This window comes from Oncorhynchus kisutch, unplaced genomic scaffold (genome assembly GCF_002021735.2).
Source record: "Oncorhynchus kisutch isolate 150728-3 unplaced genomic scaffold, Okis_V2 scaffold731, whole genome shotgun sequence".
Lineage (NCBI taxonomy): Eukaryota > Metazoa > Chordata > Actinopteri > Salmoniformes > Salmonidae > Oncorhynchus > Oncorhynchus kisutch.
In genome coordinates this window covers 152,415-173,208 of record NW_022262676.1, presented here as the reverse complement: position 1 = coordinate 173,208, position 20,794 = coordinate 152,415, and the positions used below count along the sequence as shown (strand labels likewise).

The following is a 20,794-nucleotide window of genomic DNA, read 5'->3' as shown; positions in this document are numbered from 1 at the left end:
TGTGACATCAGTGTTACATGAGAGTTGCTTGTCATTGTTACATGACAGTTTCTTGTCATTGTTTACATGACAGTAGGTAGTCCGTAAGACAAGGCTGCATGAAGTGTGAACTGGAGTTTTCTTGGATCCATAAAACAATGTGCTTTTGGAGAATGCAGGCATCGATCCCACTACCTCAGGCATGCAAAGAATTTGAGCTAATTCCCCAGCCGTTTGGAATTTCCGCAAGAAGCAACCAAGAGGGTCCAGTCTTTTCAGGCTATGCTGTTGGTTGATTTGTTAGTTTAGGCGCCAGCACTTGCAGAGTCTCGGTGCTTCTCAACAATTGCGCCCATTAGCTAGTTGAATGGTTAGCTCAGTTGGTTAGAGTGTGGTGCTAATAACTCCAAGGTTATCTGTTCGATCCCCATACTGGCAATTATGTACATTTTGAGTGTCAAAATTATGAATCACATGCATGTGAATTGTCAAGGGTGCCACAGAATTAAGTTGAGTGAGTTGCCGAAATAGCTCAGTTGGGAGAGCGTTAGACTGAAGAACTAAAGGTCCCTGGTTCGATCCCTGGCTTTGGCATCTGTATGTGTTCTTTCTTTATGCTCTGGCTTCAAGGAAACTATCCACAGCTTTGTTTGTGGGCCTCAATGGTGTGTGCTACGCTGCTCCTCTGAAAGTAAGTAATGTCTTGCTTTTTCATCTGACATTTTGACATCAGTGTTACAGGAAAGTTGCTTGTCATTGTTACATGACTGTAGGTTGTCGTAAGACAAGGCTGCATGAAGTGTGAACTGGAGCTTTCTTGGATCCACAAAAAAATGTGTTTTGGGGGAATGCGGGCATCGATCCCACTACCTATAGCATGCTAAGCAAACACAATACTAATTGATCAAATTTCCCAGCTGTTTGAAATTGCCACAAGGAGCGACCAAGAGTGTCCAGTCTTGTCAGGCTATGCTGTTGGTGGACTTGTTAGTTTGCGCTCCAGCACTTGCAGAGGCTCGGTGCATCTCAACAATTGTGCTCTGTAGCCAGCGGCCGGTTAGCTCAGTTGGTTAGAGTGTGTGATACGCTGCTCTCTGAAAGTAAGTAATGTCTTGCTTTGTCATCTGACATTGTGACATCAGTGTTACATGAGAGTTGCTTGTCATTGTTACATGACAGTTTCTTGTCATTGTTTACATGACAGTAGGTTGTCGTAAGACAAGGCTGCATGAAGTGTGAACTGGAGTTTTCTTGGATCCATAAAACAATGTGCTTTTGGAGAATGCAGGCATCGATTCCATTTCCTCAGGCATGCAAAGCATTTGAGCTAATTCCCCAACCATTTGGAATTTCCGCAAGAAGCAACCAAGAGGGTCCAGTCTTGTCAGGCTATGCTGTTGGTTGATTTGTTAGTTTAGGCGCCAGCACTTGCAGAGGCTCGGTGCATCTCAACAATTGTGCTCTGTAGCCAGCGGCCGGTTAGCTCAGTTGGTTAGAGTGTGTGATACGCTGCTCTCTGAAAGTAAGTAATGTCTTGCTTTGTCATCTGACATTGTGACATCAGTGTTACATGAGAGTTGCTTGTCATTGTTACATGACAGTTTCTTGTCATTGTTTACATGACAGTAGGTTGTCGTAAGACAAGGCTGCATGAAGTGTGAACTGGAGTTTTCTTGGATCCATAAAACAATGTGCTTTTGGAGAATGCAGGCATCGATCCCACTACCTCAGGCATGCAAAGAATTTGAGCTAATTCCCCAGCCGTTTGGAATTTCCGCAAGAAGCAACCAAGAGGGTCCAGTCTTTTCAGGCTATGCTGTTGGTTGATTTGTTAGTTTAGGCGCCAGCACTTGCAGAGTCTCGGTGCTTCTCAACAATTGCGCCCATTAGCTAGTTGAATGGTTACCTCAGTTGGTTAGAGTGTGGTGCTAATAACTCCAAGGTTATCTGTTCGATCCCCATACTGGCAATTATGTACATTTTGAGTGTCAAAATTATGAATCACATGCATGTGAATTGTCAAGGGTGCCACAGAATTAAGTTGAGTGAATTGCCGAAATAGCTCAGTTGGGAGAGCGTTAGACTGAAGAACTAAAGGTCCCTGGTTCGATCCCTGGCTTTGGCATCTGTATGTGTTCTTTCTTTATGCTCTGGCTTCAAGGAAACTATCCACAGCTTTGTTTGTGGGCCTCAATGGTGTGTGCTACGCTGCTCCTCTGAAAGTAAGTAATGTCTTGCTTTTTCATCTGACATTTTGACATCAGTGTTACATGAAAGTTGCTTGTCATTGTTACATGACTGTAGGTTGTCGTAAGACAAGGCTGCATGAAGTGTGAACTGGAGCTTTCTTGGATCCACAAAAAAATGTGTTTTGGGGGAATGCGGGCATCGATCCCACTACCTATAGCATGCTAAGCAAACACAATACCAATTGATCAAATTTCCCAGCTGTTTGAAATTGCCACAAGGAGCGACCAAGAGTGTCCAGTCTTGTCAGGCTATGCTGTTGGTGGACTTGTTAGTTTGCGCTCCAGCACTTGCAGAGGCTCGGTGCATCTCAACAATTGTGCTCTGTAGCCAGCGGCCGGTTAGCTCAGTTGGTTAGAGTGTGTGATACGCTGCTCTCTGAAAGTAAGTAATGTCTTGCTTTGTCATCTGACATTGTGACATCAGTGTTACATGAGAGTTGCTTGTCATTGTTACATGACAGTTTCTTGTCATTGTTTACATGACAGTAGGTTGTCGTAAGACAAGGCTGCATGAAGTGTGAACTGGAGTTTTCTTGGATCCATAAAACAATGTGCTTTTGGAGAATGCAGGCATCGATCCCACTACCTCAGGCATGCAAAGAATTTGAGCTAATTCCCCAGCCGTTTGGAATTTCCGCAAGAAGCAACCAAGAGGGTCCAGTCTTTTCAGGCTATGCTGTTGGTTGATTTGTTAGTTTAGGCGCCAGCACTTGCAGAGTCTCGGTTCTTCTCAACAATTGCGCCCATTAGATTGTTGAATGGTTAGCTCAGTTGGTTAGAGTGTGGTGCTAATAACTCCAAGGTTATCTGTTCGATCCCCACACTGGCAATTATGTACATTTTGAGTGTCAAAATTATGAATCACATGCATGTGAATTGTCAAGGGTGCCACAGAATTAAGTTGAGTGAATTGCCGAAATAGCTCAGTTGGGAGAGCGTTAGACTGAAGAACTAAAGGTCCCTGGTTCGATCCCTGGCTTTGGCATCTGTATGTGTTCTTTCTTTATGCTCTGGCTTCAAGGAAACTATCCACAGCTTTGTTTGTGGGCCTCAATGGTGTGTGCTACGCTGCTCCTCTGAAAGTAAGTAATGTCTTGCTTTTTCATCTGACATTTTGACATCAGTGTTACATGAAAGTTGCTTGTCATTGTTACATGACTGTAGGTTGTCGTAAGACAAGGCTGCATGAAGTGTGAACTGGAGCTTTCTTGGATCCACAAAAAAATGTGTTTTGGGGAAATGCGGGCATCGATCCCACTACCTATAGCATGCTAAGCAAACACAATACCAATTGATCAAATTTCCCAGCTGTTTGAAATTGCCACAAGGAGCGACCAAGAGTGTCCAGTCTTGTCAGGCTATGCTGTTGGTGGACTTGTTAGTTTGCGCTCCAGCACTTGCAGAGGCTCGGTGCATCTCAACAATTGTGCTCTGTAGCCAGCGGCCGGTTAGCTCAGTTGGTTAGAGTGTGTGATACGCTGCTCTCTGAAAGTAAGTAATGTCTTGCTTTGTCATCTGACATTGTGACATCAGTGTTACATGAGAGTTGCTTGTCATTGTTACATGACAGTTTCTTGTCATTGTTTACATGACAGTAGGTTGTCGTAAGACAAGGCTGCATGAAGTGTGAACTGGAGTTTTCTTGGATCCATAAAACAATGTGCTTTTGGAGAATGCAGGCATCGATCCCACTACCTCAGGCATGCAAAGAATTTGAGCTAATTCCCCAGCCGTTTGGAATTTCCGCAAGAAGCAACCAAGAGGGTCCAGTCTTTTCAGGCTATGCTGTTGGTTGATTTGTTAGTTTAGGCGCCAGCACTTGCAGAGGCTCGGTGCATCTCAACAATTGCACCCAATAGCTAGTTGAATGGTTAGCTCAGTTGGTTAGAGTGTGGTGCTAATAACTCCAAGGTTATCTGGTTCGATCCCCATACTGGCAATTATGTACATTTTGAGTGTCAAAATTATGAATCACATGCATGTGAATTGTCAAGGGTGCCACAGAATTAAGTTGAGTGAATTGCCGAAATAGCTCAGTTGGGAGAGCGTTAGACTGAAGATCTAAAGGTCCCTGGTTCGATCCCTGGTTTCGGCATCTGTATGTGTTCTTTCTTTATGCTCTGGCTTCAAGGAAACTATCCACAGCTTTGTTTGTGGGCCTCAATGGTGTGTGCTACGCTGCTCCTCTGAATGTAAGTAATGTCTTGTTTTTTCATCTGACATTTTGACATCAGTGTTACATGAAAGTTGCTTGTCATTGTTACATGACAGTAGGTTGTCGTAAGACAAGGCTGCATGAAGTGTGAACTGGAGCTTTCTTGGATCCATAAAATAATGTGCTTTTGGAGAATGCAGGCATCGATCCCACTACCTCAGGCATGCAAAGTATTTGAGCTAATTCCCCAGCCTTTTGGAATTTCCGCAAGAAGCAACCAAGAGGGTCCAGTCTTGTCAGGCTATGCTGTTGGTTGATTTGGTAGTTTAGGCGCCAGCACTTGCAGAGGTTCGGTGCATATCAACAATTGCACCCAATAGCTAGTGGACGGTTAGCTCAGTTGGTTAGAGAGTGGTGCAAATAAAGCCAAGGTTATGGGTTCGATCCCCATATTGGCAATTATGTACATTTTGAGTGTCAAAATTATGAATCACATGCATGTGAATTGTCAAGGGTGCTACAGAATCATGTTGAGGCAATTGCCGAAATAGCTCAGTTGGGAGAGCGTTAGACTGAAGATCTAAAGGTCCCTGGTTCGATCCCTGGTTTTGGCATCTGTATGTGTTCTTTCTTTATGCTCTGGCTTCAAGGAAACTATCCACAGCTTTGTTTGTGGGCCTCAATGGTGTGTGCTACTCTGCTCTTCTGAAAGAAAGTAATCTCTTGCTTTTATATCTGACATTTTGACATCAGTGTTACAGGAAAGTTGCTTGTCATTGTTACATGACAGTAGGTTGTCGTAAGACAAGGCTGCATGAAGTGTGAACTGGAGCTTTCTTGGACCCACAAAAAAAATTGTTTTGGGGGAATGCGGGAATCGATCCCACTACCTATAGCATGCTAAGCAAAAACAATACCAATTGATCAAATTTCCCAGCTGTTTGAAATTGCCAAAAGGAGCAACCAAGAGTGTCCAGTCTTGTCAGGCTATGCTGTTGGTGGACTTGTTAGTTTGCGCTCCAGCACTTGCAGAGGCTCATCTCAACAATTGTGCTCTGTAGCCAGCGGCCGGTTAGCTCAGTTGGTTAGAGTGTGTGATACGCTGCTATCTGAAAGTTAGTAATGTCTTGCTTTGTCATCTGACATTGTGACATCAGTGTTACATGAGAGTTGCTTGTCATTTTTACATGACAGTTTCATGTCATTGTTTACATGACAGTAGGTTGTCGTAAGACAAGGCTGCATGAAGTGTGAACTGGAGTTTTCTTGGATCCATAAAATAATGTGCTTTTGGAGAATGCAGGCATCGATCCAACTACCTCAGGGATGCAAAGAATTTGAGCTAATTCCCCAGCCGTTTGGAATTTCCTCAAGAAGCAACCAAGAGGGTCCAGTCTTGTCAGTCTATGCTGTTGGTTGATTTGTTAGTTTAGGCGCCAGCACTTGCAGAGGTTCGGTGCATATCAACAATTGCACCCAATATCTAGTGGAAGGTTAGCTCAGTTGGTTAGAGTGTGGTGCAAATAATGCCAAGCTTATGGGTTCGATCCCCATATTGGCAATTATGTACATTTTGAGTGTCAAAATTATGAATCACATGCATGTGAATTGTCAAGGGTGCTACAGAATCAAGTTGAGTGAATTGCCGAAATAGCTCATTTGGGAGAGCGTTAGACTGAAGATCTAAAGGTCCCTGGTTCGATCCCTGGTTTCGGTATCTGTATGTGTTCTTTCTTTATGCTCTGGCTTCAAGGAAACTATCCACAGCTTTGTTTGTGGGCCTCAATGGTGTGTGCTACGCTGCTCCTCTGAAAGTAAGTAATGTCTTGCTTTTTCATCTGACATTTTGACATCAGTGTTACAGGAAAGTTGCTTGTCATTGTTACATGACAGTAGGTTGTTGTAAGACAAGGCTGCATGAAGTATGAACTGGAGCTTTCTTGGATCCACAAAAAAATGTGTTTTTGGGGAATGCGGGCACCGATCCCACTACCTATAGCATGCTAAGCAAACACAATACCAATTGAACAAATTCCCCAGCTGTTTGGAATTGCCACAAGGAGCAACCAAGAGTGTCCAGTCTTGTCAGGCTATGCTGTTGGTGGACTTGTTAGTTTGCGCTCCAGCACTTGCAGAGGCTCGGTGCATCTCAACAATTGTGCTCTGTAGCCAGCGGCCGGTTAGCTCAGTTGGTTAGAGTGTGTGATACGCTGCTCTCTGAAAGTAAGTAATGTCTTGCTTTGTCATCTGACATTGTGACATCAGTGTTACATGAGAGTTGCTTGTCATTGTTACATGACAGTTTCATGTCATTGTTTACATGACAGTAGGTTGTCCTAAGACAAGGCTGCATGAAGTGTGAACTGGAGTTTTCTTGGATCCATAAAATAATGTGCTTTTGGAGAATGCAGGCATCGATCCAACTACCTCAGGGATGCAAAGAATTTGAGCTAATTCCCCAGGCGTTTGGAATTTCCTCAAGAAGCAACCAAGAGGGTCCAGTCTTGTCAGGCTATGCTGTTGGTTGATTTGTTAGTTTAGGCACCAGCACTTGCAGAGGTTCGGTGCATATCAACAATTGCACCCAATAGCTAGTGGACGGTTAGCTCAGTTGGTTAGAGAGTGGTGCAAATAACGCCAAGGTTATGGGTTCAATCCCCATACTGGCAATTATGTAAATTTTTAGTGTCAAAATTATGAGTCACATGCATGTGAATTGTCAAGAGTGCCACAGAATTAATTTGAGTGAATTGCCGAAATAGCTCAGTTGGGAGAGCGTTAGACTGAAGATCTAAAGGTCCCTGGTTCGATCCCTGGTTTTGGCATCTGTATGTGTTCTTTCTTTATGCTCTTGCTTCAAGGAAACTATCCACAGCTTTGTTTGTGGGCCTCAATGGTGTGTGCTACGCTGCTCCTCTGAAAGTAAGTAATGTCTTGCTTTTTCATCTGACATTTTGACATCAGTGTTAGAGGAAAGTTGCTTGTCATTGTTACATGACAGTAGGTTGTCGTAAGACAAGGCTGCATGAAGTGTGAACTGGAGCTTTCTTGGATCCACAAAAAAATGTGTTTTGGGGGAATGCGGGCATCGATCCCACTACCTATAGCATGCTAAGCAAACACAATACCAATTGAACAAATTCCCCAGCTGTTTGGAATTGCCACAAGGAGCAACCAAGAGTGTTCAGTCTTGTCAGGCTATGCTGTTGGTGGACTTGTTAGTTTGCGCTCCAGCACTTGCAGAGGCTCGGTGCATCTCAACAATTGTACTCTGTAGCCAGCGGCCGGGTAGCTCAGTTGGTTAGAGTGTGTGATACGCTGCCCTCTGAAAGTAAGTAATGTCTTGCTTTGTCATCTGACATTGTGACATCAGTGTTACATGAGAGTTGCTTGTCATTGTTACATGACAGTTTCTTGTCATTGTTTACATGACAGTAGGTTGTCGTAAGACAAGGCTGCATGAAGTGTGAACTGGAGTTTTCTTGGATCCATAAAACAATGTGCTTTTGGAGAATGCAGGCATCGATCCCACTACCTCAGGCATGCAAAGCATTTGAGCTTATTCCCCAGCCGTTTGGAATTTCCGCAAGAAGCAACCAAGAGGGTCCAGTCTTGTCAGGCTATGCTGTTGGTTGATTTGTTAGTTTAGGCGCCAGCACTTGCAGAGGCTCGGTGCATATCAACAATTGCACCCTATAACTAGTGGACGGTTAGCTCAGTTGGTTAGAGTGTGGTGCTAATAATGCCAAGGTTTTTGGTTCGATCCCCATACTAGCAATTATGTACATTTTGAGTGTCAAAATTATGAATCACATGCATGTGAATTGTCAAGGGTGCCACAGAATTAAGTTGAGTGAATTGCCGAAATAGTTCAGTTGGGAGAGCGTTAGACTGAAGATCTAAAGGTCCCTGGTTCGATCCCTGGTTTCGGCATCTGTATGTGTTCTTTCTTTATGCTCTGGCTTCAAGGAAACTATCCACAGCTTTGTTTGTGGGCCTCAATGGTGTGTGCTACGCTGCTCCTCTGAAAGTAAGTAATGTCTTGCTTTTTCATCTGACATTTTGACATCAGTGTTACAGGAAAGTTGCTTGTCATTGTTACATGACAGTAGGTTGTCGTAGGACAAGGCTGCATGAAGTGTGAACTGGAGCTTTCTTGGATCCACAAAAAAATGTGTTTTTGGGGAATGCGGGCACCGATCCCACTACCTATAGCATGCTAAGCAAACACAATACCAATTGAACAAATTCCCCAGCTGTTTGGAATTGCCACAAGGAGCAACCAAGAGTGTCCAGTCTTGTCAGGCTATGCTGTTGGTGGACTTGTTAGTTTGCGCTCCAGCACTTGCAGATGCACGGTGCATCTCAACAATTGTGCTCTGTAGCCAGCAGCCGGTTAGCTCAGTTGGTTAGAGTGTGTGATACGATGCTCTCTGAAAGTAAGTAATGTCTTGCTTTGTCATCTGACATTGTGACATCAGTGTTACATGAGAGTTGCTTGTCATTTTTACATGACAGTTTCATGTCATTGTTTACATGACAGTAGGTTGTCGTAAGACAAGGCTGCATGAAGTGTGAACTGGAGTTTTCTTGGATCCATAAAATAATGTGCTTTTGGAGAATGCAGGCATCGATCCAACTACCTCAGGGATGCAAAGAATTTGAGCTAATTCCCCAGCCGTTTGGAATTTCCTCAAGAAGCAACCAAGAGGGTCCAGTCTTGTCAGTCTATGCTGTTGGTTGATTTGTTAGTTTAGGCGCCAGCACTTGCAGAGGTTCGGTGCATATCAACAATTGCACCCAATATCTAGTGGACGGTTAGCTCAGTTGGTTAGAGAGTGGTACAAATAACGCCAAGGTTATGGGTTCGATCCCCATACTGGCAATTATGTACATTTTGAGTGTCAAAATTATGAGTCACATGCATGTGAATTGTCAAGGGTGCCACAGAATTAAGTTGAGTGAATTGCCGAAATAGCTCAGTTGGGAGAGCGTTAGACTGAAGATCTAAAGGTCCCTGGTTCGATCCCTGGTTTCGGCATCTGTATGTGTTCTTTCTTTATGCTTTGGCTTCAAGGAAACTATCCACAGCTTTGTTTGTGGGCCTCAATGGTATGTGCTACGCTGCTCCTCTGAAAGTAAGTAATGTCTTGCTTTTTCATCTGACATTTTGACATCAGTGTTACAGGAAAGTTGCTTGTCATTGTTACATGACAGTAGGTTGTCGTAAGACAAGGCTGCATGAAGTGTGAACTGGAGTTTTCTTGGATCCACTAAAATAATGTGCTTTTGGAGAATGCAGGCATCGATCCAACTACCTCAGGGATGCAAAGAATTTGAGCTAATTCCCCAGCCGTTTGGAATTTCCTCAAGAAGCAACCAAGAGGGTCCAGTCTTGTCAGTCTATGCTGTTGGTTGATTTGTTAGTTTAGGCGCCAGCACTTGCAGAGGTTCGGTGCATATCAACAATTGCACCCAATATCTAGTGGACGGTTAGCTCAGTTGGTTAGAGTGTGGTGCAAATAATGCCAAGGTTATGGGTTCGATCCCCATATTGGCAATTATGTACATTTTGAGTGTCAAAATTATGAATCACATGCATGTGAATTGTCAAGGGTGCCACAGAATCAAGTTGAGTGAATTGCCGAAATAGCTCAGTTGGGAGAGCGTTAGACTGAAGATCTAAAGGTCCCTGGTTCGATCCCTGGTTTCGGCATCTGTATGTGTTCTTTCTTTATGCTCTGGCTTCAAGGAAACTATCCACAGCTTTGTTTGTGGGCCTCAATGGTGTGTGCTACTCTGCTCTCTGAAGAAAGTAATCTCTTGCTTTTAATCTGACATTTGACATCAGTGTTACAGGAAAGTTGCTTGTCATTGTTACATGACAGTAGGTTGTCGTAAGACAAGGCTGCATGAAGTGTGAACTGGAGCTTTCTTGGACCCACAAAAAAATTGTTTTGGGGGAATGCGGGAATCGATCCCACTACCTATAGCATGCTAAGCAAAACAATACCAATTGATCAAATTCCCAGCTGTTTGAAATTGCCAAAGGAGCAACCAAGAGTGTTCCAGTCTTGTCAGGCTATGCTGTTGGTGGACTTGTTAGTTTGCGCTCCAGCACTTGCAGAGGCTCATCTCAACAATTGTGCTCTGTAGCCAGCGGCCGGTTAGCTCAGTTGGTTAGAGTGTGTGATACGCTGCTATCTGAAAGTTAGTAATGTCTTGCTTTGTCATCTGACATTGTGACATCAGTGTTACATGAGAGTTGCTTGTCATTTTTACATGACAGTTTCATGTCATTGTTTACATGACAGTAGGTTGTCGTAAGACAAGGCTGCATGAAGTGTGAACTGGAGTTTTCTTGGATCCATAAAATAATGTGCTTTTGGAGAATGCAGGCATCGATCCAACTACCTCAGGGATGCAAAGAATTTGAGCTAATTCCCCAGCCGTTTGGAATTTCCTCAAGAAGCAACCAAGAGGGTCCAGTCTTGTCAGTCTATGCTGTTGGTTGATTTGTTAGTTTAGGCGCCAGCACTTGCAGAGGTTCGGTGCATATCAACAATTGCACCCAATAGCTAGTGAAAGGTTAGCTCAGTTGGTTAGAGTGTGGTGCAAATAATGCCAAGGTTATGGGTTCGATCCCCCTACTGGCAATTATGTACATTTTGAGTGTCAAAATTATGAGTCACATGCATGTGAATTGTCAAGGGTGCCACAGAATTAAGTTGAGTGAATTGCCGAAATAGCTCAGTTGGGAGAGCGTTAGACTGAAGATCTAAAGGTCCCTGGTTCGATCCCTGGTTTCGGCATCTGTATGTGTTCTTTCTTTATGCTTTGGCTTCAAGGAAACTATCCACAGCTTTGTTTGTGGGCCTCAATGGTATGTGCTACGCTGCTCCTCTGAAAGTAAGTAATGTCTTGCTTTTTCATCTGACATTTTGACATCAGTGTTACAGGAAAGTTGCTTGTCATTGTTACATGACAGTAGGTTGTCGTAAGACAAGGCTGCATGAAGTGTGAACTGGAGTTTTCTTGGATCCATAAAATAATGTGCTTTTGGAGAATGCAGGCATCGATCCAACTACCTCAGGGATGCAAAGAATTTGAGCTAATTCCCCAGCCGTTTGGAATTTCCTCAAGAAGCAACCAAGAGGGTCCAGTCTTGTCAGTCTATGCTGTTGGTTGATTTGTTAGTTTAGGCGCCAGCACTTGCAGAGGTTCGGTGCATATCAACAATTGCACCCAATATCTAGTGGAAGGTTAGCTCAGTTGGTTAGAGTGTGGTGCAAATAATGCCAAGGTTATGGGTTCGATCCCCATATTGGCAATTATGTACATTTTGAGTGTCAAAATTATGAATCACATGCATGTGAATTGTCAAGGGTGCTACAGAATCAAGTTGAGTGAATTGCCGAAATAGCTCAGTTGGGAGAGCGTTAGACTGAAGATCTAAAGGTCCCTGGTTCGATCCCTGGTTTCGGCATCTGTATGTGTTCTTTCTTTATGCTCTGGCTTCAAGGAAACTATCCACAGCTTTGTTTGTGGGCCTCAATGGTGTGTGCTACTCTGCTCTTCTGAAAGAAAGTAATCTCTTGCTTTTATATCTGACATTTTGACATCAGTGTTACAGGAAAGTTGCTTGTCATTGTTACATGACAGTAGGTTGTCGTAAGACAAGGCTGCATGAAGTGTGAACTGGAGCTTTCTTGGACCCACAAAAAAAATTGTTTTGGGGGAATGCGGGAATCGATCCCACTACCTATAGCATGCTAAGCAAAAACAATACCAATTGATCAAATTTCCCAGCTGTTTGAAATTGCCAAAAGGAGCAACCAAGAGTGTCCAGTCTTGTCAGGCTATGCTGTTGGTGGACTTGTTAGTTTGCGCTCCAGCACTTGCAGAGGCTCATCTCAACAATTGTGCTCTGTAGCCAGCGGCCGGTTAGCTCAGTTGGTTAGAGTGTGTGATACGCTGCTCTCTGAAAGTTAGTAATGTCTTGCTTTGTCATCTGACATTGTGACATCAGTGTTACATGAGAGTTGCTTGTCATTTTTACATGACAGTTTCATGTCATTGTTTACATGACAGTAGGTTGTCGTAAGACAAGGCTGCATGAAGTGTGAACTGGAGTTTTCTTGGATCCATAAAATAATGTGCTTTTGGAGAATGCAGGCATCGATCCAACTACCTCAGGGATGCAAAGAATTTGAGCTAATTCCCCAGCCGTTTGGAATTTCCTCAAGAAGCAACCAAGAGGGTCCAGTCTTGTCAGTCTATGCTGTTGGTTGATTTGTTAGTTTAGGCGCCAGCACTTGCAGAGGTTCGGTGCATATCAACAATTGCACCCAATAGCTAGTGAAAGGTTAGCTCAGTTGGTTAGAGTGTGGTGCAAATAATGCCAAGGTTATGGGTTCGATCCCCATACTGGCAATTATGTACATTTTGAGTGTCAAAATTATGAGTCACATGCATGTGAATTGTCAAGGGTGCCACAGAATTAAGTTGAGTGAATTGCCGAAATAGCTCAGTTGGGAGAGCGTTAGACTGAAGATCTAAAGGTCCCTGGTTCGATCCCTGGTTTCGGCATCTGTATGTGTTCTTTCTTTATGCTTTGGCTTCAAGGAAACTATCCACAGCTTTGTTTGTGGGCCTCAATGGTATGTGCTACGCTGCTCCTCTGAAAGTAAGTAATGTCTTGCTTTTTCATCTGACATTTTGACATCAGTGTTACAGGAAAGTTGCTTGTCATTGTTACATGACTGTAGGTTGTCGTAAGACAAGGCTGCATGAAGTGTGAACTGGAGTTTTCTTGGATCCATAAAATAATGTGCTTTTGGAGAATGCAGGCATCGATCCAACTACCTCAGGGATGCAAAGAATTTGAGCTAATTCCCCAGCCGTTTGGAATTTCCTCAAGAAGCAACCAAGAGGGTCCAGTCTTGTCAGTCTATGCTGTTGGTTGATTTGTTAGTTTAGGCGCCAGCACTTGCAGAGGTTCGGTGCATATCAACAATTGCACCCAATATCTAGTGGAAGGTTAGCTCAGTTGGTTAGAGTGTGGTGCAAATAATGCCAAGGTTATGGGTTCGATCCCCATATTGGCAATTATGTACATTTTGAGTGTCAAAATTATGAATCACATGCATGTGAATTGTCAAGGGTGCTACAGAATCAAGTTGAGTGAATTGCCGAAATAGCTCAGTTGGGAGAGCGTTAGACTGAAGATCTAAAGGTCCCTGGTTCGATCCCTGGTTTCGGCATCTGTATGTGTTCTTTCTTTATGCTCTGGCTTCAAGGAAACTATCCACAGCTTTGTTTGTGGGCCTCAATGGTGTGTGCTACTCTGCTCTTCTGAAAGAAAGTAATCTCTTGCTTTTATATCTGACATTTTGACATCAGTGTTACAGGAAAGTTGCTTGTCATTGTTACATGACAGTAGGTTGTCGTAAGACAAGGCTGCATGAAGTGTGAACTGGAGCTTTCTTGGACCCACAAAAAAAATTGTTTTGGGGGAATGCGGGAATCGATCCCACTACCTATAGCATGCTAAGCAAAAACAATACCAATTGATCAAATTTCCCAGCTGTTTGAAATTGCCAAAAGGAGCAACCAAGAGTGTCCAGTCTTGTCAGGCTATGCTGTTGGTGGACTTGTTAGTTTGCGCTCCAGCACTTGCAGAGGCTCATCTCAACAATTGTGCTCTGTAGCCAGCGGCCGGTTAGCTCAGTTGGTTAGAGTGTGTGATACGCTGCTCTCTGAAAGTTAGTAATGTCTTGCTTTGTCATCTGACATTGTGACATCAGTGTTACATGAGAGTTGCTTGTCATTTTTACATGACAGTTTCATGTCATTGTTTACATGACAGTAGGTTGTCGTAAGACAAGGCTGCATGAAGTGTGAACTGGAGTTTTCTTGGATCCATAAAATAATGTGCTTTTGGAGAATGCAGGCATCGATCCAACTACCTCAGGGATGCAAAGAATTTGAGCTAATTCCCCAGCCGTTTGGAATTTCCTCAAGAAGCAACCAAGAGGGTCCAGTCTTGTCAGTCTATGCTGTTGGTTGATTTGTTAGTTTAGGCGCCAGCACTTGCAGAGGTTCGGTGCATATCAACAATTGCACCCAATATCTAGTGGAAGGTTAGCTCAGTTGGTTAGAGTGTGGTGCAAATAATGCCAAGGTTATGGGTTCGATCCCCATATTGGCAATTATGTACATTTTGAGTGTCAAAATTATGAATCACATGCATGTGAATTGTCAAGGGTGCTACAGAATCAAGTTGAGTGAATTGCCGAAATAGCTCAGTTGGGAGAGCGTTAGACTGAAGATCTAAAGGTCCCTGGTTCGATCCCTGGTTTCGGCATCTGTATGTGTTCTTTCTTTATGCTCTGGCTTCAAGGAAACTATCCACAGCTTTGTTTGTGGGCCTCAATGGTGTGTGCTACTCTGCTCTTCTGAAAGAAAGTAATCTCTTGCTTTTATATCTGACATTTTGACATCAGTGTTACAGGAAAGTTGCTTGTCATTGTTACATGACAGTAGGTTGTCGTAAGACAAGGCTGCATGAAGTGTGAACTGGAGCTTTCTTGGACCCACAAAAAAATTGTTTTGGGGGAATGCGGGAATCGATCCCACTACCTATAGCATGCTAAGCAAAAACAATACCAATTGATCAAATTTCCCAGCTGTTTGAAATTGCCAAAAGGAGCAACCAAGAGTGTCCAGTCTTGTCAGGCTATGCTGTTGGTGGACTTGTTAGTTTGCGCTCCAGCACTTGCAGAGGCTCATCTCAACAATTGTGCTCTGTAGCCAGCGGCCGGTTAGCTCAGTTGGTTAGAGTGTGTGATACGCTGCTCTCTGAAAGTTAGTAATGTCTTGCTTTGTCATCTGACATTGTGACATCAGTGTTACATGAGAGTTGCTTGTCATTTTTACATGACAGTTTCATGTCATTGTTTACATGACAGTAGGTTGTCGTAAGACAAGGCTGCATGAAGTGTGAACTGGAGTTTTCTTGGATCCATAAAATAATGTGCTTTTGGAGAATGCAGGCATCGATCCAACTACCTCAGGGATGCAAAGAATTTGAGCTAATTCCCCAGCCGTTTGGAATTTCCTCAAGAAGCAACCAAGAGGGTCCAGTCTTGTCAGTCTATGCTGTTGGTTGATTTGTTAGTTTAGGCGCCAGCACTTGCAGAGGTTCGGTGCATATCAACAATTGCACCCAATATCTAGTGGAAGGTTAGCTCAGTTGGTTAGAGTGTGGTGCAAATAATGCCAAGGTTATGGGTTCGATCCCCATATTGGCAATTATGTACATTTTGAGTGTCAAAATTATGAATCACATGCATGTGAATTGTCAAGGGTGCTACAGAATCAAGTTGAGTGAATTGCCGAAATAGCTCAGTTGGGAGAGCGTTAGACTGAAGATCTAAAGGTCCCTGGTTCGATCCCTGGTTTCGGCATCTGTATGTGTTCTTTCTTTATGCTCTGGCTTCAAGGAAACTATCCACAGCTTTGTTTGTGGGCCTCAATGGTGTGTGCTACTCTGCTCTTCTGAAAGAAAGTAATCTCTTGCTTTTATATCTGACATTTGACATCAGTGTTACAGGAAAGTTGCTTGTCATTGTACATGACAGTAGGTTGTCGTAAGACAAGGCTGCATGAGTGTGAACTGGCGTTTTCTTGGATCCATTAAATAATGTGTTGGAGAATGCAGGTCGATCCAACTACCTCGGGATTGCAAAGAATTTATTTGAGTAATACCCAGCCGTTTTTGAATTCTAAGAAGCAACCAGAGGGTTCCAGTCTGTAAGTCTATGCTGTGGTTGATTTGTTAGTTTAGGAGCCAGCAATTGCAGAGGTTCGGGCTATCACACTTGCACCAATATCTAGTGGAAGGTTAGCTAGTATTGGTTAGAAGTGTGGTGAAATAATTGCAAGGTTATGGGGTTCCTGATACCCATATGGAAGTATGTTTTAACATTTGAGTGTCAAAAATTATGAGTCACATGCATGTGAATTGGTCAAGGGTGCAAGAATACACTTGACCCGTGAATGCCGAAAGCTCAGTTGGAGAGCGTAGACTGAAGATTAAGGTCCCTTTTCGATCCTGGGTTTCGGCATCTGTATGGTTCTTTCTTTATGCTTTGGCTTCAAGGAAACTATCCACAGCTTTGTTTGTGGGCCTCAATGGTATGTGCTACGCTGCTCCTCTGAAAGTAAGTAGTGTCTTGCTTTTTTCATCTGACATTTTGACATCAGTGTTACAGGAAAGTTGCTTGTCATTGTTACATGACAGTAGGTTGTCGTAAGACAAGGCTGCATGAAGTGTGAACTGGAGTTTTCTTGGATCCATAAAATAATGTGCTTTTGGAGAATGCAGGCATCGATCCAACTACCTCAGGGATGCAAAGAATTTGAGCTAATTCCCAAGCCGTTTGGAATTCTCCTCAAGAAAGCAACCAAGAGGGTCCAGTCTTGTCAGTCTATGCTGTTGGTTGATTTGTTAGTTTAGGCGCCAGCACTTGCAGAGGTTCGGGTGCATATCAACAATTGCACCCAATATCTAGTGGGAAGGTTAGCTCAGTTGGTTAGAGTGTGGTGCAAATAATGCCAAGGTTTTATGGGTTCGATCCCCATATTGGCAATTATGTACGTATTTGAGTGTCAAAATTATGAATCACATGCATGTGAATTGTCAAGGGTGCTACAGAATCAAGTTGAGTGAATTGCCAGAATAGCTCAGTTGGGAGAGCGTTAGACTGAAGATCTAAAGTGTCCTGGTTCGATCCCTGGTTCGGCATCTGTATGTGTTCTTTCTTTATGCTCTGGCTTCAAGGAAACTATCCACAGCTTGTTGTGGGCCTCAATGGTGTGTGCTACCTGCTCTTCTGAAAGAAAGTAATCTCTTGCTTTTATATTGACATTTTGACATCAGTGTTACAGGAAAGTTGCTTGTCATTGTTACATGACAGTAGGTTGTCGTAAGACAGGCTGCATGAAGTGTGAACTGGAGCTTTCTTGGACCCACAAAAAAAATTGTTTGGGGGGAATGCGGGAATCGATCCCACTTCCCTATAGCATGCTAAGCAAAAACAATACCATTGATCAAAATTTCCCAGCTGTTTGAATTGCCACAAAGGAGCAACCAAGAGTGTCCAGTCTTGTCAGGCTATGCTGTTGGTGGACTTGTTAGTTTGCGCTCCAGCACTGTGCAGGGCTCTCTCAAACAATTGTGCTCTGTAGCCAGCGGCCGGTTAGCTCAGTTGGTTAGAGTGTGTGATACGCTGCTCTCTGAAAGTTAGTAATGTCTTGCTTTGTCATCTGACATTGTGACATCAGTGTTACATGAGAGTTGCTTGTCATTTTTACATGACAGTTTCATGTCATTGTTTACATGACAGTAGGTTGTCGTAAGACAAGGCTGCATGAAGTGTGAACTGGAAGTTTTCTTGGATCCATAAAATAATGTGCTTTTGGAGAATGCAGGCATCGATCCAACTACCTCAGGGATGCAAAGAATTTGAGCTAATTCCCCAGCCGTTTGGAATGTCCTCATAGAAGCAACCAAGAGGGTTCCAGTCTTGTCAGTCTATTGCTGTTGGTGCTTTGTTAGTTTAGGCGCCAGCACTTGCAGAGGTTCGGTGCATATCAACAATTGCACCCAATATCTAGTGGAAGGTTAGCTCAGTTGGTTAGAGTGTGGTGCAAATAATGCCAAGGTTATGGGTTCGATCCCCATATTGGCAATTATGTACATTTTGAGTGTCAAAATTATGAATCACATGCATGTGAATTGTCAAGGGTGCTACAGAATCAAGTTGAGTGAATTGCCGAAATAGCTCAGTTGGGAGAGCGTTAGACTGAAGATCTAAAGGTCCCTGGTTCGATCCCTGGTTTCGGCATCTGTATGTGTTCTTTCTTTATGCTTTGGCTTCAAGGAAACTATCCACAGCTTTGTTTGTGGGCCTCAATGGTGTGTGCTACGCTGCTCCTCTGAAAGTAAGTAATGTCTTGCTTTTTCATCTGACATTTTGACATCAGTGTTACAGGAAAGTTGCTTGTCATTGTTACATGACAGTAGGTTGTCGTAAGACAAGGCTGCATGGTGGTGGATGTCTAGGTCCCTTATGGCTCTAATATGATAATGGTAGTAGGGTGGTGGATGTCTAGTGTCCCTTATGGCTCTAATATGATAGTGGTAGTGGGTGGTAGATGCCTAATGTCCCTTATGGCTCTACTCTGATAGTGGGTAGGTGGGGGTGGGAGATTCCTAGTGTCCCTTATGGCTCTAATCTGATAGTGGTAGTTGGTGGTAGATTCCTAGTGTCCCTTATGGCTCTAATCTGAAGTGGTATTGGGGTGGTAGATTCTTATGTCCCCTTATGGCTCCAATATGATAATGGTAGTAGGGTGGTGGAGGTCCTAGTGTCCCTTATGGCTCTAATATGATAATGGTAGTGGGGTGGTGGATGTCTAGTTGTCCCTTATGGCTCTAATATGATAATGGCGGTATGGTGGTGGATGTCTAGTGTCCCTTATTGACTCTATATGATAATGGTATGAGGTTGGTGGATGTCTAGTGTCCCTTATGGCTCTAATCGATAGTAGTAGTGGGGGGGTGGCATATCCTAGTGTCCCTTATGGCTCTAATGTGATAGTGGTAGTGGGGTCGTAGATTCCTAGTGTCCCGTATGGCTCTAATCTGATAGTGGTAGTGGGGGGTGGCAGATTCCTCGTGTCCCTTATGGCCTCTAATCTGATAGTGTTAGTGGGTGTGGTAGATTCCTAGGGTCCCTTATGGCTCTAATCTGATAGTGGTAGTTGGGTGGTAGATTCTAGTGTCCCTTTTGTCTAATCTGATAATGGTAGTAGGGTGGTCGATTCCTATTGTCCCTTATGGCTCTAATATGATAATGGTAGTAGGGTGGTTGATGTCTAGTGTCCCTTATGGCTCTAATATGATAATGGTAGTAGGGTGGCAGATCTCTAGTGTCCCTTTATGGCTCTAATCTGAAGTAGTAGTGGGGGGGTGGCGATTCCTAGTGTCCCTTATGGCTCTAATGTGATAGTGGTAGTGGGGTGGTAGATTCCTAGTGTCCCGTATGGCTCTAATCTGATAGTGGTAGTGGGGGGTGGCAGATTCCTAGTGTCCCTTATGGCTCTAATCTGATAGTAGTAGTGGGGTGGCAGATTCTATGTCCCTTATGGCTCTAATCTGATGTGGTAGTGGGGGTGGTAGATTCCTCGTGTCCTTTATGGCTCTAATATGATAGTGGTAGTGGGGTGGTAGATTCACTTTGTCCCTTATGGCTCTAATCTGATAGTGGTAGTGGTGGTGGTAGATTCCTAGTCCGTGTCCCTTATGGCTCTAATCTGATAGTGGTGTGGGGTGGTTGATTTCTTTTGTCCCTTATGGCTCTAATCTGATAGTGGTAGTGGGGGTGGTAGATTCCTAGGGTCCCTTTATGGCTCTAATTGATAGTGGTAGTGGGGGGGTGGCGATTTCTAGTGTCCCTTATGGCTCTAATCTGATAGTGGTAGTGGGGTGGTGAGATTTCTAGTGTCCCTTATGGCTTCTAACTGATATTGGTAGTGGGTGTAGATTTCCTAGTGTCCCTTATGGCTCTAATCTGATAGTGGTATTGGGGGTGGCAGATTCCTAGTGTCCCTATGGCTCTAATCTGATAGTGGTAGTGGGGTGGCAGATTCCTAGTGTCCCTTATGGCTCTAATCTGATGTGTAGAGGGTGGTAGATTCCTAGTGTCCCTTATGGCTCTTATCTGATAGTGTTAGTGGGGTGGTAGATTCCTAGGGTCCCTTTTGGCTCTAATCTGATAGTGGTAGTCAGGTGGCAGATTCCTAGTGCCCCTTATTGCTCTAATCTGATAGTGGTAGTGGGGTGGTAGATTCCTAGTGTCCCTTATGGCTCTACTCTGATAGTGTTAGTGGGGTGGTAGATTCCTAGGGTCCCTTATGGCTCTAATCTGATAGTGGTAGTCGGGTGGCAGATTCTAGTGCCCCTTATTGCTCTAATCTGATAATGGTAGTAGGGTGGTCGATTCCTAGTGTCCCTGTGGGCTCTAATATTATAATGGTAGTAGGGTGGTGGATGTCTATTGTTCCCTTATGGCCTATATGATATGGTAGTAGGGTGGCAGATTCCATAGTGTCCCTTATGGCTCTAATCTGATAGTGGTATTGGGGGGTGGCAGATTCCTAGTGTCCCTTATGGCTCTAATCTGATAGTGGTAGTGGGGTGTTAGATTCCTAGTGTCCCTTATGGCTCTAATCTGCTAGTGGTAGAGGGGGTGGTAGATTCCTAGTGTCCCTTATGGCTCTAATCTGATAGTGTTAGTGGGGTGGTAGATTCCTAGGGTCCCTTATGGCTCTACTCTGATAGTGT

At 43.8% G+C, this 20,794-nt stretch overlaps 13 non-coding genes across 13 annotated transcripts; all 13 read left to right on the top strand.

Moving 5' to 3' along the window:
- Positions 1–4,250: 4,250 nt before the first annotated feature.
- On the top strand, positions 4,251–4,323 carry trnaf-gaa (transfer RNA phenylalanine (anticodon GAA)). Its single transcript has one exon. It is a non-coding gene; the product is annotated as a tRNA-Phe (tRNA).
- Positions 4,324–4,924: 601 nt separating this feature from the next.
- Positions 4,925–4,997, top strand: trnaf-gaa (transfer RNA phenylalanine (anticodon GAA)). The gene has a single exon. It is a non-coding gene; the product is annotated as a tRNA-Phe (tRNA).
- Positions 4,998–7,135: 2,138 nt separating this feature from the next.
- Positions 7,136–7,208, top strand: trnaf-gaa (transfer RNA phenylalanine (anticodon GAA)). The gene has a single exon. It is a non-coding gene; the product is annotated as a tRNA-Phe (tRNA).
- Positions 7,209–8,243: 1,035 nt separating this feature from the next.
- Positions 8,244–8,316, top strand: trnaf-gaa (transfer RNA phenylalanine (anticodon GAA)). The gene has a single exon. It is a non-coding gene; the product is annotated as a tRNA-Phe (tRNA).
- A 1,035-nt stretch (positions 8,317–9,351) lies between these two features.
- On the top strand, positions 9,352–9,424 carry trnaf-gaa (transfer RNA phenylalanine (anticodon GAA)). Its single transcript has one exon. It is a non-coding gene; the product is annotated as a tRNA-Phe (tRNA).
- Positions 9,425–10,026: 602 nt separating this feature from the next.
- Positions 10,027–10,099, top strand: trnaf-gaa (transfer RNA phenylalanine (anticodon GAA)). Its single transcript has one exon. It is a non-coding gene; the product is annotated as a tRNA-Phe (tRNA).
- A 1,023-nt stretch (positions 10,100–11,122) lies between these two features.
- Positions 11,123–11,195, top strand: trnaf-gaa (transfer RNA phenylalanine (anticodon GAA)). The gene has a single exon. It is a non-coding gene; the product is annotated as a tRNA-Phe (tRNA).
- A 601-nt stretch (positions 11,196–11,796) lies between these two features.
- Positions 11,797–11,869, top strand: trnaf-gaa (transfer RNA phenylalanine (anticodon GAA)). The gene has a single exon. It is a non-coding gene; the product is annotated as a tRNA-Phe (tRNA).
- A 1,030-nt stretch (positions 11,870–12,899) lies between these two features.
- Positions 12,900–12,972, top strand: trnaf-gaa (transfer RNA phenylalanine (anticodon GAA)). The gene has a single exon. It is a non-coding gene; the product is annotated as a tRNA-Phe (tRNA).
- Positions 12,973–13,573: 601 nt separating this feature from the next.
- Positions 13,574–13,646, top strand: trnaf-gaa (transfer RNA phenylalanine (anticodon GAA)). Its single transcript has one exon. It is a non-coding gene; the product is annotated as a tRNA-Phe (tRNA).
- Positions 13,647–14,676: 1,030 nt separating this feature from the next.
- trnaf-gaa (transfer RNA phenylalanine (anticodon GAA)) lies at positions 14,677–14,749 on the top strand. The gene has a single exon. It is a non-coding gene; the product is annotated as a tRNA-Phe (tRNA).
- A 1,029-nt stretch (positions 14,750–15,778) lies between these two features.
- On the top strand, positions 15,779–15,851 carry trnaf-gaa (transfer RNA phenylalanine (anticodon GAA)). Its single transcript has one exon. It is a non-coding gene; the product is annotated as a tRNA-Phe (tRNA).
- A 2,369-nt stretch (positions 15,852–18,220) lies between these two features.
- On the top strand, positions 18,221–18,293 carry trnaf-gaa (transfer RNA phenylalanine (anticodon GAA)). Its single transcript has one exon. It is a non-coding gene; the product is annotated as a tRNA-Phe (tRNA).
- The last annotated feature ends 2,501 nt before the right edge of the window (positions 18,294–20,794 follow it).